The 14,909-nt window shown below is 54.8% G+C and overlaps 1 long non-coding RNA gene across 1 annotated transcript; it reads left to right on the forward strand.

The window, feature by feature from the left end:
- Positions 1-6,674: 6,674 nt before the first annotated feature.
- LOC136167815 (uncharacterized) lies at positions 6,675-14,574 on the forward strand. Its single transcript, XR_010663113.1, has 3 exons — positions 6,675-6,764; positions 9,370-9,500; positions 14,235-14,574. It is a non-coding gene; the product is annotated as an uncharacterized lncRNA (long non-coding RNA).
- Positions 14,575-14,909: the final 335 nt, after the last annotated feature.

The following is a 14,909-nucleotide window of genomic DNA, read 5'->3' on the forward strand; positions in this document are numbered from 1 at the left end:
AGACAGTGCTAGAGTGGAAGGAAGCCCTTTGCTGTCCACAGAGGAGAGACGTCAGGGTGTCCACAGGGTTAGAGTAGGCCTAAATATTACCCTGGTGGCTCAGCGGTAAAGAATCCGCCTGCCAATCCAGGAAACCTAGCTTCAATCCCTGGGTGGGGAAGAGCCCCTGGAGAAGGAAATGGCAACCCACTCCAGCATTCTTGCCTAGAGAAGTCCATGGACAGAGGAGACTGGCAGGCTACAGTCCATGGAGTTGCAAAGTGTTGAACACAACTGGGCGACTAGACAACAAAATACTACCCATACTCCACAGATGAGGAGACAAGCCCAGAGCGGGCAAGGGGGTGGCTGAGGGGGTGAGGCCCAGAGCAGAGCTCAGGCTGCGGGATCCTGACCGCCCCCTTGCCCATGCACTGCTACGTGAGGTGGCAAGGACGGGCAGCTGGGGTGGGGGTAGCTTTCAGGTGAGCTGTTCTGGAATGCTGGTTTTATCCCCTTGTGTCCCTGCTTGCTAAGGTCTCTGGAGCTACTAGCCTGGCCAATAGAGTCCTATCCCCTTCCGCCTTGCCTCAGCCCAAGTCAGAGTCTGGCTCTTGCCTGAAAAGGGGCTACCAGCTGCCTCTGACCCCTGGTAGTTTTCTGCTTCAATTTTTTTTTTTTTTTTTTTTTTGCCACGCTGTATAGCATGTGGTATCTTAGTTCCCCAACCAGGGATAGAACACAGCCCTTGCATTGGAAGCATGAATCTTAACCAGTGGACCTCCAGGGAAGTCCCAGTCGGCTTCAATCCTATTCTCACATTTCCCTATCAAGGGAGTGAGTGATGCCTGCTTAGAACAGGGTCAGTGGAGCGCATGTCATTGGGACCCAGACCCAAGTCAGAGAGCCACCCTAACAGAGGCTAAATATCCTCTGGTGACTGTCACCCCCGGGTGGTTCTGGGCTGCTGAAAGGGGCACGCCTACCAGCACTGGTCAGGGAGGAAGAGGGGAACTGACTGGTGGGCGCACAGGAACCCGCACGACATGCACACAATAACTGATAGGAACCCTTTACTGACTGTCCTTTGCCAGCTCTCTTGCTCTCTGGGCACCAACCGGGCTGGACTCCATCCGGGCCCTGAGGACACAGCAGGGAATAAGATGGACATGCTCCCCGTCCTTGTGGGATTCATGGGCTGTTGGGCGAGAGACAATAGACCAGCACACAGAGGGACACAGGGAATGAGTTCTGAGAGTGAAATGAATGCAGAGCAGGGGGAAGGAAAGAGAGTGCTCTTGGGGGCGGGGGGGACATCGCTGCAGATGAGAGGGTCGAGGAAGGTTCTAGAGCCAGGTGACCCTGAGCCTGGACACCGCCGAGAAAGGACATCCTAGGTGGAAGGAGCTCCAGTGCAGTGGCCCTGAGGCAGGAACAAACCTGGCAAGACCAGAAGATGGCTGGCTTCCCAGGAGGGCTGAGGAGACAGAGGTGGGTGGAGAGGGCAGAGGGGGGACCCACGGATGGTGTTCTGGTGGTGGGGCGCCCCTTCAAAGTTCAGCAGGGAAATGCTATTACCCGATGCTCGTTTCTAAGCAGTGAACCTGTCAGCTGGGTGGGGTGACCCCACAAGGGCCTGGGGGCCAGAGGCCAGAAAGGAGGTTGAGAGGTCTGGGATATGGCAGAGTGGGGTGTGATGGAGACCAGGGGAGGTGAGGTGATCCTGGGGGTGGGGTTCATGCCCATTAAGTTCTCCCTGCAGCCCTGCACACCAATAGAAGCTGTGCCCATTACAGGAAAAGAGGTACGGCTCAGAGAGAGGTTGTGGCTTTCTCAGGGTCACACAGCTTGGTGTGAGGGGCAGAGGCAGAATCCAAACGCTGAATCAAGACCTTGTTTGTGCAACTGCTGCTCTGCGCTGCCTCCCGGGGGCTGGCATGCTAAAAAAGCCTTGGCACTCACAAGACGCTGGGGACAGGCACAAGGGGCGGGGTGATTCAGGAGGGCATTTTGGAGGAGGGGGGCTGGGGACTGCACCCTGGAGGATTCCGTCAGGCCAGGGGAGATGGGCTCACAGACTGATCTTATCTGGTGTCCCTCCCTGGACTCACAACACTCTGATGGAACAACTCTGGGACAGAGATGCCACCAGGCCACTCAGGTTTCTCTTGTCAATCAATGAGAGGTCTTCCTGGGAGACTTCGCCCATGACCACCGAGTGTCGTTAACACCCTTGGAATCATTATCGGGCCCCCTGCCCCTGCGTTCAGCTTCTAATCTGCAAACTGAGCAAATCTTGCTGGATGATCAAGACTGAACATGGGTCTAAACAAGGCTGGGGACACGGGCCAGGCTGGCTGCACTCTCAGATGGGAGACGCCCACCCCTCACAGATGTAAGGTGAGCCAGAGGGGCCAAGAGCCTGAGATAAGTCCTGATCAGGGAGGCCGGAGGGTTGTGAAACCTCACAAAGGCCCTCTTCCTTCAGATGTAGAGCCTGCGCAGGCCTGGGCAGTCCTTTCACACCAACCTGTCAGACCAGTTTTAATATAAAGCACGTGGGAGCTTTGCCAGAAGTTCAGCAGTCTCTTCTGGGGAAGGTGTCCTTCCCCCACCCCGACTGCAGGGTTGCGGGGGGTGGGGGTCCCCTCCCAAGCTGAGGCAGGCTGGGGCTCTCACATCTGAGACCTGAGACGGAGGAGGGTCCCCAGAGGTTTACTCCTGTCTCCTGTGTCCCCCACGCCCTGGCTTTACCCAAACCTCCCCTGCAGTCTGGATCATGTGCTGTACACTTGATTCAGGGGGCATGTCCCTAGACCTCACTGAACCTCAGAAGATTCCTCAGCTTTGAAGTGGGGAGAGGGACAGCACGTCTCTCAGAGGGAACACGGGGGGACCCAGGAGGATTTATGAGGTGATACCGAGGAGAGGTTGAGAGGGTTCAACGTGGCAGCTGCAGCAGCTGTCACTATAACTATTCCTTGTCCCTTATTTTAATCCCATTTGAGAGGTGGGCTGAGCAGGTGCTGCTGTCCCTTGCAGTCCCCAGGGGAGCTGCAGGAGAGCTGGCTGGAACCCCCGGAAATATAAGTAGCCCCTCACTGCCCCCGCCCCAGCTTTGGTGCTGCACTGCCAGCCCAGGCCTCCACCTTCAGGCGTCACCTGCTGACCAAGGCCTTGGGCTCCCATCATGGTGAACAGACCCACAGTCTGGTGTCTGCATGGCTTGGGGTAGAGGCCAGACCAGCCCAACCTTCTAGCAACTTCAGTAGAAACTAGGCCATCTGCTACCCATGCCCACACCTGGGGGAGGGGGTGTGTGTGTGGGTTTCCCTCAGGCCTGTTACTCTCTCAGCCCTCAGCGGTATGTGCCCTCAAAGGTGAGTCACAGGTCAGGGAGGTGAGCTGGGTCAGTCCCCTTTCAAAGCTGTAAGCCCCATATCCAGAGAGGCAGGGTGACTTGTCCACCGTCACGAGAGAAGAGGCCACGCAGGATTGGAGCCCAGGGCTTTGAATCCCAGGCCAGGGCTTGGCCGCCTTGCCCTAGAACTCTTGAACAGGAGTCTGCCTGGCAACACGAACAGCCTGGTTCAGGACTCCCCCTGTCCAGACCTGGACTTATCCTGGACAGACTGTCCAGACCATTCCCGAGACACACCTCCACATCCCTCACACGCATCCCGCCACCTGCTGGTCTCCACGTCCCTCTACCCTGGCACTGGTCCTCCGCAGGCGGCTCTCCTGTGGCTCCCCATGGCTGCCTTGCCCACATCCAGCCTCACCATGGGTCACTGACCTGATGGCCTCCTCACTGGCCCCCTCAGCCCTGCCAGCACCTCCAGAGTGAGGGACTCACAAACTCGATAGTGGCCCACCTTCCTCACTTAGTGATATTCACAGGCTCCCCTCATAACTTGCCTGTGCCTCACCCCAGATTCCAAGATGTTGCTTCCCAATCCACCAGGTCATTCCATTCTACTTCTCTCCAAACAGCCCTCCCCATGATATCATTCATCCCGGAATGTCCCTCTTCCTCATTCTGCCAGGGCAAACTCTTACTCACCCTTCCAAGTCCAACTCAAACACTCCTTTTCTGAGAAGTCTTCCTCAGCTTCTCTAGCACTGATTCATGCCTGTGTTGGGTACCCACCGCATCCTAGGGAATCCCCCTGGGGCCTGAGTTTTCCCAGGTCTCTCCAGCCTGGGGAGAAGAAAACATAATTTCCACGACTAATTCCAAACAAACATTCTTTGGCTAAATTTCTCTCTCTCTCTCTCTCTCTCTCACACACACACACACCCCACACACACTCCACACTTCCCATGAGTCTCTTGGGGTTGTCATTGAAGAGGTAAATTAGCCAAGTGGAAAGAACTCAGGCAGAGTTCAAATTTCAGCCCCTCCAAAATCAGCCTAAGGATCTCAGGCAAGTGGTTTAATCTCTTGGAGCCTCAGTTTCCCCATCTGTCTGATAGATAGTAGAAGTGCCCTGCTACAGGGGGGTTGGAGCAGGGCTGTGCCTGGCTGTGGGGGATACGGGGTGAATGGTAGCTGATGCTCATCTATGAGCAGGAGGGGACGTGACAGGCCCAAAGCTGGAGGAGCCTTTTGGTGTGGCCAAAGCTTTCTGCTCAGTGGAAGGACAGCTGCTTCCATGACTCAAGCCTGGTTGAAGCAGGCAGGGCCCAGAGTGCAAGAAGTGGCCTCCAAGGACTGAGGGATCTTGGGATGGCCACGACTCCTCCAGGCAGTCCTCTAGGACTGTTTCACTGCACAGTCCTCATTAGGGTGACCCACACTCTGACGGTGTGGCTGGAAGGGGAGTACCACCCAGCAAATTCTCCCCAGAGAGAGCCCTGTTGCAGGGACTCCCCACACCCAGCACCCATGAGCCAGCCTGGGATTTCCTGCCCCCAGAGCCGGGCGCCTCCTACAGTAGAGGTGAAGATTTCACTCAGTTTGGGTTGGGCCAGAGCTTTGTTTTTAAAAGTGTTTCTTCTCTCTCCGCCTTCCCCTAAGAAGCACTTCTCCCCTTCCCACCCCCACCAGCCCTACTTCTGAGCAACATCAGCCTGTCTGTGTGTGTGTCTTGACCTTTCCACTTGGCCAACATTCCTTTGTTTTTCTCAGCTCCTTCGGGTAGATGGCCGTGGTAGGAGGAGCTGTAGGAGAGCAGGTTCTCCGGAAACTTTTTCTCCAAAGTTCCAGAGATATGGAGCCCAGGGAGACGCTAGAAAACGAAGGCTTATCCAGAAGGAGATGGGTTCCCAGGGCAGGCAGAGGAGTGTGGGGAAGAGACAAGAAGAGCTCTGACCCCAGTGTGAGTGCCTGCCGGGGCGTGCCTCTGGGTCAGCATTGTCAGCCCAGCATTTAGTGAGCAGGCTGAGCCTAGGTGGGCAAAGCTGGCTGACCCTGGGCACCGTGCTTTCTCTCTCTGAGCCAAACATACCTCAAAGTAGATCAAAGTCCCGGGTGTGCTGTCAGTGTGATCAGCACTCACTGTCTCTACCCCAGAGGTGCCCAGACTGGGTCTCTGTAGCCCTTTTACTCTTCAGAGCCAGCGGGTGCCAATGGGTGAGGGCGTGGGCTTTAGGACAGCAGCACCTGGTCTCGGCACCTTGACAGTCACCCCTTTTCTCCTCTTGGGGTCAGTGGATGCACTGGGGCAAGCTAGGCTCCAGAAGGATCCCTGGGTGTCCTCACAGAGGGCAGAGAAGGTGGGGCATGGGCACCCCCCCAGCCCCACCTTGGGTGAGGTGTTTTTGCTAGAATCGCAGCAGCTGTGGCTAGAGGCCTCTTCCCAGGAAGAAAGAGCAGAGCGCCTCTTCCAAGAACTCGGAGGAGGCCTGCAGGCAGGGGAGGGGGAGCGGGGGAGTTAATTTTAAACCAAACAGCCTTCAACGCTTCTCAGGAACTGGTTGCTCAACGTGATCTGGCAGGTCCCAGGCGGGTGGGCAGGCCTGTCGCCAGCTCAGAGGTGGCAGGGGTGGAGGACACGCCTCAGAGGGGGAGGCCCAGTGACCTTGAGGGAAGGCGGACCCTGTCCTGGCCCACGAATTGGGGGCTGTCACCCCCAACCCCCACCCACCTTGCTGAGGGTGCGGGATGGGGTGACTTCCTCCGTCATAATCCGGCAAGGTAAAATTATAACACGATTAATAACACAGGTGTCCTGTCCTTCCAAGCACTGGCTGGCCCATCCCCCTTCACTGCTCAGAACCTGACACTCCTGTACCTCTGGAGGCTATCTGATTGAAGGCCTGCTCTGAGGCCGGAGGAAGGCTTGTGCCTTATACTTATGAGATGGAACCCTGGGATGGGGGTGGGGGGGCCGGGACTGAGGGTGGAGTGTAGCAACCAGAGGCCAAGTTCAAGGCCCCATGGGTGAGCCTCTTGTGTGTGCAGGGAGGCTGTGAGCTGAACTCCCTGGGTTTAGCCCGCCCCCACAGCTGACTGGAGTCAAAGTGCCTTCACACACATTGACCTCCTGCCCCCGACGCAAGGGTGGCCACCCTCTCCGGGCTGACAGCCGAGGCCCACCTCCCAGTGTCTGGATCCTACAGAGGCCCCGCCCAGGGCACCCCCTCCTTCATTGCCTCCGCCAGCTGCCCAATGAGACCCCAGTAGCCTGGGTGGGGCGAGGCCTATGTTCTAGGAAAGGATCCTGAGCAAGTGCTGCCAGGAGCCGCAATTCTTGGAATCGGCACTGCAGAGCGATGGGACGCTTCCAGGAACCCGCTGGCCACTCCAGGGAGAGAGGCTTAGAGGAGGGGCAGTGACCCAGGTGAGGGGGAGGAGGTACCGCGGCACAGCTGAAAGTCCATGCCTCCAGGAAACCCTCTCTGACTGCAGGTGCCTCTGTAGACTCCTCTGTCTCAGCACTGAGTCTGCCAGGGCAGGCCCAGGTCTGGTACAACATCTGTGGTACCCAGTACCCAGCCCTAGGATAGGCACAGAGGGGACGGTGGGAAATGATATGGGGGAGGGGGGAAGGCTGTGTGTTCCTGGGAGGAGGGGCGGTGTGTGGGGGAGGGGGCACAGGTGAAAGTAGGATGTTTGGTGATGCTCGGTGACAGCGTACTGGCCAGGCTGGTGAGCAGCTGGGGCTGTGATGGGCGAAGGGGGAGGAGGAGGGAGAGCAAGGTGGGATCCCAGCGCCATGCCCTGAGCACTGAGTCCCTCACTAACGAACAGGCAACCTCTGGCCAGGACTCCTGTCTCCCCTTGAGGCCAGTCTCTTCCTCCAGGATCTTTCCCCTCAGATCCCGGTCCCCCCGCTGGGGTACAGGCCCCAGCTGCAGCATCAGGCCACCTGGTGTGGCCCCAGCACCCGTGCCCAGCAGTGCAGTCCTGAGCACACATCTGGCCCACTGGAGCCTCGGTGTCCTTAAGAGAACGAAGAGGACAAGCTGCAGGGCCCCCAGGAAGCCATGGAGGCTGTGACCCCGTTCTGGGACTGGGCTGGCACCTAATCACACTCTGAGGAGTGGTCGTGACTGTTCCTATCACAGGTCCCAGGGGCCTGGAAGGGGTGCTGGGGGGCATGTCTAGACAGGCACAGAAAGGAAGTAAGGGCCTCCCTCTCTGGCTGGGTAACCTTGGGACAGTCTTTAAACCACTCAGGACCTGTTTGCCTTGAGAAGAATGGAGACCCCTCCCTGGTCAAGGCTGGACAGAGGTGTGGGCAGGGAGCTGCCCTCCCCTCAAGCCCTCCGGTCACTCCTGGCTCTCACTTAGCACAGCTCCAAAACTGCTACCCACCTCTCCCAACATGTCACTGCAGCCTATCAGGCTCCTCTGTTCAGGGGGGTTCTTCAGGCAAGAATACTTAGAGTGAGTTGCCATGCCCTCCTCCAGTATAGAATCATGGTGAGGAGTATATATGTTTGGTGATTTTTCTCCTTGGGGCTTCTTGCCTAGTCCCAGCCCACCCCTTGGATTCCCCCTTGACCATGGGCCCAGGTAGACAGGAGCCCCAGAAATACTACTTATTTTGTGGCCACATCAAGCCATCTGCAGGATCTTAGTTCCCCAACCAGAGATTAAGCCTGCGCCCCCTGTAGTGGGAGCACAGACTCTTAACCACTGGACTGCCAGTGAAGTCCCCAAGTTTTTGAAGTTTTCATTAATTATTAAATATTTTTTAGAAAGAAACCTTTCCAATTCACGTTCAAACTCTCTGTGAACTCTAAGGCTGGTTCGCAGCCTCCCTGCATTTCACTGGAGCTTGAATGGTGTCATCGTGAGTGGGTTGGGTTTGTCTTACTTTGTGCCAATGGTGAGTGTCAAATCCCCAGTGATGGTGATGCCCATGTGTTTGTTAGTTCATTGTCTGTGAATTGATCATGTGTGTGTTTGTGACATATTCTACATAACAAGTTGCAGGCAGATTAGAAGATACTGATGATGGACCAGGCACAATTTCCCATAAATTATATTAGAATGATTTGGGAGGAAAATGAAGTCCAATGTCTACCTCACAGAGGCAACCACCATATTATAGATGGACTAAATATTTAAACGTGAAAAATTACACTCCAAGAGTCCTTTAGAGCACATTCCTAAGAAGTCACAACAGTATTGATTCTGGGAAAGGAAATTTCTTCCTTCGTGTGGCTCCCCAGCATTATTTGCAGGAAGATCTGGAGAAATGAGAGCCACGTCAGAAAACCCATTAACGCTTATTTAGTGTCATCTTCCCAGTCTTGAAGGGTTTTCCCCAGAGGCAGGCTCAGGGTCAAGGATCCAAACACGGGAACTTCCCTGATGGTCCAGTGGCTAATACTCCACACTCCCAACGTAGGGAGCCAGGATTCTATTCCTTGTCAGGGAACTAGATCCCACATGTGCAACTAAAGGTCTGGCATGCTGCAACAAAGAGCTGATGCAGCCAAATAAATGAATAAATATTAATAAAAAGATCCAAACACAAATAGTTTATTTCGGAGGTGATGTCATGAAGCACTGATAGAGTACTGGGAGACAATTCTTCCTGGCTGTCTCCCTTTTCTGTACATTTGTTCACAGAGGCACTGACTGCCCTTGTTCCAAACAATACTGTCAAGGGTGATTATTCCAGTGAATAGCCTTAGAAGATAGAAACAATGTCTCCCTCCAGGGAAAAAGGCAGATTTATTTATTGTCTAGTATAATAAAGATATCTGCCTCTGGGGCAAAGGTTAGGCAGGTTGGCTTACAGTCTATTACAAAAGATTTGGGTTCCCTGATCTCAGGGTTTCTCTGCTGTCAACCTACTGCATGTGCAGGCATCATCTGGCCCTTATAGGGTCACGCTGCAGGCACTGGGTTCAGGGAAGTGGTTCAAGAAAATGCTGATTCTCTGTCCACCGTTACTGTGGGAAATAAACTAACCTTTGTTTCTCAAGCAGGAGTGCTGTATCTTCCACCAGCATCCTTGGAATATGGCAGCTTGTGAGCTGGGTGAAATCATAGAGCCTTCCTAGTTCCTGATGGAGATGAGAGAGGAAGTGAGACAGGGAAGGAAAGGAAGCCAGAGCAGGTGTGTAAATGTGTTCCCTCTGAGGTCAGTCCCCGGTTGACAGGTGGTGTGGAACACTCCTTGGGGTTGTCCCCCACCAATTTCCACCCTTCTCGGGCTTAGGGCTGCTCCAGAGGGTGACCATTCCACCTCCTAAGCTGGCCTGTGCTGTAGGGAAAGCTCAAGCTGAGCACTGCAAGTGCTGAGTGGGAACCTGAGTAGGAGAGGACATGCTCCATGAGAGCAGAGCCTTATCTGAATACCACCCATGCCCAGGGCCTGGCACGGTGCCCAGCAGACAGCAATCGAACACACACCACACGCGGCAAGGATAAGGACCTGTTTACTTGCCTCTGTCCTCCACTTGGCCATCAATTCCTGATGGACAGTGTCTCTGTCCATTTTTCCTTCATACTCCAGCACCAAGGGTAGGTCCGACAATCAATCTTAGGCTCCTAGTGGGTTGGAGAGGAGTGAGGGGACAGCTGGCATGATGGGGTTCAAAGCTTCATGGGGCAAAGATGGCCAGCCCCCTGCCCACTTCCTGAGACCAAGTGGAGGGAAAGAGCTTTGGAAAGGAGCAGACAACTCTGGCCAGAGTCGTTCAATGAAAGAGCGACACCCAACAAAAATCCAAGGGTTCCCTACTCTTTGTTTGACCCCCCACCCTCCACCCCATGAAACACAGGCCGAGCCCTCACTGGAGGGTTATTCAAGGTGTGGGGGAATAAACAACCTGGAATGGTAAACACTGAAGGTTGAGGAATCAATCTCGCCTCAAGTACAGTGCTCCAGGTCTGGGCCTTGAGCAAAGCAGCAGAATTGGGGGCAGGTGGCGAGGCCTCGCAGAGGTGCTGTCTCTTCTCCCAGCTCCAGGGCCCACCCCAGTGACTGGCAAAGTCTGGAGGGCTGGACTGGCCTCGGTGGGGCTTCCACTGTCTCAGCCTCAAAGGACCCCTCACACCCAGCCGAGGGCTCTATGGATTAATTTTATATTTAGGAGGTGGGTGAACAGTGATGTGGGAATGAGGGGGACAGAGGCCAAGAGAGGCTAGAGGTAGGGGAAAAGTGCCAGGGGGTCAAAGAAGGTAGAGGAAGCACTTAAGCAGAATTTGGAAGTTTGGATTTTATTTGAGGAATCAGAGAGAGCCAGAGACTGATTGAGAAAGAGAGGGAACTACAGGCAGTGAGGTCACCCAAGCAAAGATATAGTGCAGGGAAACTTCCTGGGAATGGCGAGGTGTAGGAGGACCCTGTGGTTGGTCCCCAGGTGGTTTGCTGGGAAAATCAACCCAGAGTTTGATGCACTGTGGTCATCAGGGGGTGCCAAGCCCCAAATACCAGGCCAGAAAGGTCAAAGAGGTAGACAGGTGCCCAGGTCTGGCTTGTTCCCCTTCTAGATCTCCCCCAACTTGCTCTGTGACCTTGGGCAAATCATGGGCCCCTTCTGGGCTTCAGCTTTCTTTTCCACAAAATGGGGGCACAGTACTCAAACTCCCATGGACTCTCATGACTCAGTGACAGTACTTGGGCCTCCAAGACAGGGTGATGTCTCTCCCCTAAGAACCTCAGTCACCCCTTCTCCCAGATTGGAAGATAGCCTCAGCCCTCAACAACCTGGAGCCCCTCACAGAGGCTACACACACAAGGTCCTGACCTGGGTACCAGAGCCTGGAGCTCCGCAATCCAATGCAGGGCCTGTGCGGACATCTATGATCACGGACATGAACCCACATGCTCCAGTCCCACACCCGTGCACATGCACGTGCCTACAGACACCTGTGTGAGGTGTGCAGGTCTTTATGATGGGCATGTGTGATGTGGCCTGGCTCCCATGGCTCCCACTGACCAGAGCAAGCCTACAGACCCGGTCACTCATGAGGGGCCTGTCAGGAAGGGTCCATGTCCAAATCCACAAGTTCCTCAAGGACAGGGCCCCACCTGAATCACCCTGTCTGCCTTACAGTTGGTGTTCAATGCTTGTAGGTGAACAGCTGGCCTGGGGGTTGCGGGGAGACACAGGATACTAAAGACTTCAGTCACCCCTTCTCCAAGCTTGGGAGGCAGCTTTAGCACTCAGCAACTCGGGGCTCTGCACAGACACTTGCAGGAAAAGAGGACTTGTCCAGATGCTGTGTCCTCACGTGACCGTGAATTCCACCCCACCCATATGGCCCCGAAGGAGGCAGAGGTGCTGTGCGCTTGGCTATGACTCAGCGGAAGGAAGACAGGAAGCGGGGGGTTGGTGGCGCTGAGGCCCTAGGGTTTTGCTTCTCATTTCTCTCTTTCTGAAGCACAGCAAGTTCCCAGAACTGAAGGTTCAGAAACCCCAGGCTCTCAGGGGCACTGGGTTCCCCAGTCCTCCCACCTCTGGAGACACAGCACAAAGCCCAGGGAAGCCCCTCTACCCTGTCCCCTGCATAGGGCCTTCTGCCCTGCCCAGAACCAGGGCTGAGTACCTGGAAGGCCCACAGAAACCAGGAAGAGTCATGGACTCCTAAGACTTTTCAGAAGTATGTGGCCCAGATTCACTTGCTGAGACAGATGCTGAGTAAGAGGAGGCACTGAAACCTCCAGGACAGGTAGGGGTGGAGCAGTCAGGGTGGGCGTCCTCACCAAGAACCTGAGCGAGGGCATCCTCAGAAGCCTGAATTCCTTCTTTCTCCTTCACTTCCCTTCCTCCTTTCCTTTCCGTTCTCTCTCCCTCTCTTTCATTCATATTTTTAACTACTGGAAAAAAACCCAGTTTAAAAAATGGCACACACACTCAGATGGGCACCACATCAAATTATGATACGTTAAGACTCCTCCTCCTGTGTCCAGAGTCCTGGGTCTGGGCTGAGCGGGACATAAGGCTTCACCTGACGTCCCTGAGAATAAAAGAGACTGTAAGGGGGCCTTCGGAAACACACTCCCATTTGTACCCACTTGTCTGTGCAAATCACTTGGTGGGGTCACTTGGTCCTGTGCCACCAAAATCAAATACTGCAAGAAACCGAAAGCTGAGGCTGACAGGAGACTGCAGCTCCCACCCCAGCCCCCCGTTTAAACGTCAGTGCTCATCATGGTCCGTTTAAACGTCAGTGCTCATCGCGGTTCACCATGATGGACTTAATGCTAAGTGTTAAGAACGTGAACTAACAAAATCCACTTATGTTTAAGACACTGCTTTTGTCTTTTAAAAAATATATAGTTGAGTTCCATGTAAAAGTTGGTTTGAAAATTCCACAGCTCCAAGGATCTGGGCAGGAGGGCTGGGTGGAATGACAAGAGAGGATTTCTGTGCCAGCAGAAAGTGGGGAGACCTGCGTAGTTCTTGAGCTGTGGAATGCCTCCAACAAGGGTTTTAGGCACATCCACCTGCACCTCCTCCCAGAACCTCTCAGGTGTGGGAACCTGAAATGCTCCCCTCTGGCCTGGTAGGCTTTATACCAACTTATGCTGAGAGAGGACTCACTTTCCTCACCCACCTGTCAGCTGGGAACCAGAGTCTGGGCGACTGTCAGTGTCCCCCCCAGCCCCGCCACATCCGGAGTACATCAGAGTCTCCTTTCAGCAGCAGCCACTTTCACTGCCCTCCCCTCCCCCACGGGCTCCTCTGCAGCAGGGTGTGAAAGTTTGGCACCAGGGGCAGCTGGGAGGGGAGGAAGCTCACTCCCCATCTGGTGCTTTCTGTTTGACTCACCACTTTCCTCTTTGCCCTGGAACCCCATGTCGGCCCTGGGGGCACCCCAGCTGGGTACCAGGGCCCTGGGCTGCAGCTGGCCTCTGTGGCCTGCTCACTCCCCTTCCAGCTGGAAGGTCTGAGGACTGGGTTCAAACCCCAGCATGGCCACTTCCTGCTTGTGTGATGTTGTGCAAGTTAAACCCGGGTTTCTTCACCTGTCTAGTGGGCTAAGGAAGGTGCGCCTCATGTGCAGAGGATTTATGACAAAGTGTCTGTGGCACTTGGCACCGTTACATATGGAGAGGCCAGTTACTGTTGTTGACAGCACTCAGACCTGGGAGGGTGGTCTTCACGACTCCATTTAAAGGGCTGCTTTTAAACTATATCCCCACAGGGTCACATTTGGATCTCCAGATGCCCCGTCCATTCTAGTCCCCAGTCCAAGGTAGTAACCAGGCCCCCAGGTTCCAGTCAGAGCCTTGGGCTCTATTGTGGTACTGGCTACCCCCCACCCTATATCCAGTTCCTCAGCAATGGTTGTGAGTTGTTCTATTCCAGAAGGTCGACTGCTCTAGCCCCTAGCAGCCTCTAGACCTTGGCTTAGTTGCTCCCCCAACCCTTCTTTCTGGCAGCCAGAGGATATCCTCAGTGCCTACCTGACCCTGTAACTCACCCTGAGACTCTTTACATTAGGCCGTGGTTCCCAAAGTGCATTCAGAGCTCCTCCATGGGCATCCACCACCATCACCACCTCGCCACTACACATTCATGCCCATGTGCCTTCAGGCATCCAGGCTTTTGCCCAGACTGTCCTCATTCCAGGCCTGCTCTACCCCTGTCCTGGGCCCTACCCTCTTCAAGCCAGGTGTGATGACCAAGGCATCAGGCCCAGGGTTACTCAGCCTGGAAGGGAATTCCAGTTCGGCCTGCATGTGAGCAGGTTCCTTAGCCTTTCCCAGTTTTAGTTTTCCTCACCTGTAAAATGGGAGGGTTCATGGACTTTGCCTTATGGGGTGTCTTGAGAATGAATGAGATAATCCCAGAAGCACTTGGTTCAGGGTGTACCGTTCAGTCTCCATATTTTCCAGGCTCTTCTGAGGGGTGTCATCTCCCAGGAGCCTGGCACACTGCAGGGCTCGGGAGATTGAGGCCTAAGCCTATATGCTGCAGGACCCCAGGAGAACGCTGGTGGTCCAGTGGTTAAGAATCCACCTTGCAACACAAGAGACACAGGCTTAAGCCCTGGTCTGGGAAGATCCCACATGCTGCAGGACAGCTGAGCCCATGCATCACAACAGCTGAGCCAGCGCTCTTGAGTCTGTGCTCCATGACAAGAGAAGCTACAGCAATGAGAAGACCACGTACGGCAACTAGAGTGTGGGCCCCGCTCACAACTAGAGAAAGCCTGTGTGCAGCAATGAAGATCCAGCACAGTCAATAAATAAATAAAAACTTAAAACCCTCTGCGGACAGCCCGGGTAACCCCTGCTAGGCCTCAGTGGTGGACCTCTGCACTAAGCTTTGCAGGAGGCAGCCCAGAACCTAGCTATGCTGACCTCAGTCTGACCATTCACATGGGCACCGCTGGTGACCTCCCCCTCCCTTCCAGTCCAGCAGTGTGAGCTGACCTGTGACTACACCCTGCTGAGCCTTGGTTTCCTCATCATGGACGTGATTAAAAACCCAGTCTGTGGGGTTGTGAGGATTAACACCACTAAATGTAAAGCAGTTGCTCGGGGCTCAGTGTCCAGTAGGAGCCTCAG

This window comes from Muntiacus reevesi, chromosome 4 (genome assembly GCF_963930625.1).
Source record: "Muntiacus reevesi chromosome 4, mMunRee1.1, whole genome shotgun sequence".
Lineage (NCBI taxonomy): Eukaryota > Metazoa > Chordata > Mammalia > Artiodactyla > Cervidae > Muntiacus > Muntiacus reevesi.